Here is a 4,245-nt window from a genome sequence, read left to right on the forward strand (position 1 = left end):
AACTACCGCGAGAACAAGCCAACGCGACCAATCAAAGCTCGGAAAGGACTTCACTGCGCCGACCAATCAAACACAGGAACCCCACGTGGGGCACGTCTGTTCCCCGCGTGCTGATTGGCCAATAGATATCTGACCTCATGTTCGCCATTTTGGCTCTAAATAGGTTGCTTTCCCCGTAGACAAACAACTTACATGAGCGACGATTGTTCGAAGTCTGGCCACCAACTGAAATCTCAAGAGATAGATTGTAGCCTAAGAAATACATATTACAAGCGAAATTGTCTGTTTCGCTTCTATTCTTTTTATCAGCATGACTACAGCGGTTTCAACGAAAAGCAGTGGGGAGTTGCATTAAATCTGATTATACGTGCTTTGACGTTTCATAAATAAGGTTTTAATGCCATGTTTTCAGTACACTGCGAATCCGTCGCTAATGTAGAATAATATGTGAGCAGTTGATCGACTGATTTGAGCCAAAACATCCATCAAATGTCCTGTTTTATCCTTTCCAAGGACGTCTAGCACAGTGAAGCGAGAGGGACCCTCATTGCCAATGTATAGTTATGCTACCGATTTTGAATGTAACTCAAATTAACAGCATAATCTGTGAAATCAGCCCTCATTACTTGATTCACGCTGTCTGCTCAGCAACACCCTCCATGCCCACGTCTGTGCCCGAAAAAAAACCAGCCTATCATGTGTTGCTCAGACCCACGTGGGGCGTAGCTCCGCGTTCTGCGCCTGCTGACCAATCAGAGCACTGGCGTGTATCTGATTGGCTAAGAGCGACACGGGTTGTCAGTTCGAGACCTAAGTTGTCAATCAAACCCACGAGGGGTAGAGCGCTGACAAATGCCTGTGCCTCTCAGCCTCCCGCCTGCGAATAGTGCTTGGAATGGCTGCTTAATTAGCTTCGAATGGCTTTTCCTTCCAGCTCAAACAATCTGTCACTACCATGTGGTAAAAAGAGCCCCGCGTAAAACAAAAGAGGGAAAAGCTAGTAGGGGCTAAATATCAGTTTGATTTTTTTTTTCTATGTATGCAAGTCGCATTACCACAAAACAAAACATTTATTCCACTCAAAGGCTGGTTCATCGTAGCCAACTGTTTCTGGCTTTATTTGTTTTCTCCAAATAGGGGTGTAATCTAATATGCTTAATAATCCTCTATGCTTATTTATTTATTTATTTTAGATCATAAAAAAGCTATTTACGTATAAAGCGTATAATCCGGGTAACCTTAACATGGAAGTTGGAATGTACTTTTTAAACGGACTAATTGGACACATTTAAGATGTTTGCACTCAGGGACTTCAGGTCATTTCAATACAAAGATCTGGGAAAAAGCCAACCATTGTTCGATTAAACTGTAAACTTTTGTCCATCCCATTTGGGAGGGTTATTGGCTGGAACAAATGTCTGGAGTGGAGCCGAGGATAGAGCATGGAGTCGTAATGAGCGCCATTATTGAAACACGACTGCTCTAACATTTAAGAGAACTAGCTTTTGTCAGTGCACAAATGTAATATTGATTCTTTCTCCTGGAATTACAAAAATGTTCAAAATGTTAAACTGGGTAAATGACAAACACGCTTCTATGAACAGTAAGCTCACTGCAAGATACTTGTTGGTGTGTGCAGAGATAATATAGATTTCCTGCTTGTTCAGTGACCACTCACAAAAAATGTTCTGTATAATACAACAAAAGTGTGAGTCAATGAGTTTTCATGCCACAGGCAAGGCCTACCATAGTTGTGTCAAGTCTATTTTGACGACCGTAACAGCTGAAGATGACAGACTGCACTCCACGCCTCTTTTCAAATAACTGCCTGGTCTATAAAACCAAGCATTTGTCATATACCTGCAAGAGATTTATTTCAGCACAGATTTATGCATTGCTATATAATCATTGCTAGAGGATGGAACTGGTTTAGTTTTAATTATGGAGCGGAAACGCACAACAGTTTCATATACAAGTGCCTGTTCATGCACCTTTGTTCTGACAAACACGCTTTGTTTTTTTCATGCTAATGCAGCTCCAAATGATAGCTGGTGGGATTATCCTCAGTATGAGAGAAATGCTTCTCTCTCAGTCCCTGCCTGCCTGTTTTTCATGCATGCAACCTTCCGCTACCTAGCTCTCTCTTCTTTGCTTGATTTCCCTGGTAGTGGAGCAGAAAACTAGGTCTGACTCTGCATGGCGTGCATGTATTGTGGGGCGCCTCTGTCTCTGGATTATTGACGTGCTTTCATAAGTGGGATTGGGGCCTGAAAAGAGACATTCCTGCTTACAATAGCTTCAGTGTGCAGTGTTCGGCTGAATGGGCCATGGTGTATCAGAGAGACTTGTCAGGCTGTAATCAATGCAAACAGGATGAAAAGCCTTATCAAAAGAGACAAACGCAGAAATGAGCACTGTGGCCAAATGAAAACAAGAGTAAGAAAGATGGAGGCTCTGGCAGTTGGCCCTGGCTTGTTGTATGTGGAGTGTGTGTGTGTGTGTGTGTGTGTGTGTGTGTGTGTGTGTGTGTGTGTGTGTGTGAGAGAGAGAGAGAGAGAACGAGGGAGAGAAATCAAGCCAATGAGCACTTAGAAATTCTCATTCTGTTCCAGTGAAAGTAATATCTTCAGTACAGGAGCCGTGGCATAACCGTGCTGATTCACACACCCCTCGCAGAAGCAGCATATATTAGATGCTAATGTGCAGGTAATAGATGATATATATCCATATAAAAGGACTCAGTGCTTGTGGATATGTGAGTGTTAATCCAACACTTTGATTTGGGAGCTGCCAGAGATGATGGGTAAAGAAAAGCTTCTCTTTAGGGATTCTCCTCCCAATCCAATCTGCATCTGTACTGATGGATTCACTATAATCTCACCATAAAGAAGAAAGGGATTCCACACGAGAACCTGTGGCACATAAGCCTGTTGAGAACTCAGCTGGCTGTCACAGTGTGTGTGAGTGTATATAAGCCTGTTTTGAGCACAGCCGAGAGAGAGAGAGAGAGAGAGTGTGTGTGTGTGTGTGTGTGTGTGTGTGTTTGGAGAGAGTGTTATATGTTCATAAGCCTGTTTGGGACACAGCTGCCCATCACAGCTATTTGAAAAGCTCCGGGGGTAAGCCATAGGGGCATGAGAGCTCTCTTGAAAAAACTTGGCAGTCATATACTTTACAGAGTTTTTCTCCATGTTGTCTAAGGAATCAATAGCTATGTCCACTCTTAGCTTCAGAGACAGGTTAAGTACACATTTCAAGAGAATCTGGATTATTTTGCAAGTGTAAAAACATTTATGGGGCCTCTTTGTGTATGCTAGACTCTCAGTAAAAATAGAGTAATGGAGAACATTTTAGCATCCAGAAGAGTCTGACATTTCATTGGTTATTGGAGAATGAATGCTGTTTTACCTCTCTAAATGTTCACACGAACTGTAGTTTAGCAACAGCCCCTGTTAGCAGTATTACACAAACAGCACTAATGATTTTATACAACAGCTCATTACAGCTAATATTTTGTATTATTGATGTACTATTGATAGACTATTTATTTTTATGTTATATTTAAAAATATTAATTAAAATTTAGTTTTAGTAGACTTTAATTTATGTCTATAGTTAAAAAAACATTACACTACACTAAAATAAGTTTAATTTTATAACAAAACTAATAATAAAAAACGAATACATTTTTATATTTAAATTAAATGAAACTTTATTTCAAGTAAAAGTTTTTTAATGAATCAATGCATTTGAATGATTAGTTAAATGAATGAATCAGTGACTCACTCATAAGCCATCTACTGGTGAAGTGATGTAACCTGCAAAAAGAGTCAATCTAAAATCTCTACCACTAATGGAAAGACTAGTACATTAGTGTCTGTCTGGAACACTCAAACACACACACTGAGTGAAAGAAATGGTGATAATGAACTTATATTATTTTTGATCAATTGTGAATATGTCTGTTTGATATTTTTTCCATTTAAAATGAAATAGTAAATGCAATAGCTATTTCTTGGGTGCAGGAGAAAGCAATGGAGTGAAATCAAAAGAAGCAAGTGAGTCTGGAGTTCTTCAGAGGGGTTCACTTATTTTTGGTGATTGAGACACAAGTGGATAGGGCTTTAAAAGCAGGTCAACAAAGTGGCCAGGTGCCGCACACAGAGTGTGAAAGCTTGGGGGGATGAAAAGTCAAGCACCTCCTCAACACCAGCAGTATCTATACTGCCAACCAAGCTATCATCTG

This window comes from Carassius auratus, chromosome 7 (assembly GCF_003368295.1).
Source record: "Carassius auratus strain Wakin chromosome 7, ASM336829v1, whole genome shotgun sequence".
In the NCBI taxonomy this organism is placed as follows: Eukaryota; Metazoa; Chordata; class Actinopteri; order Cypriniformes; family Cyprinidae; genus Carassius; species Carassius auratus.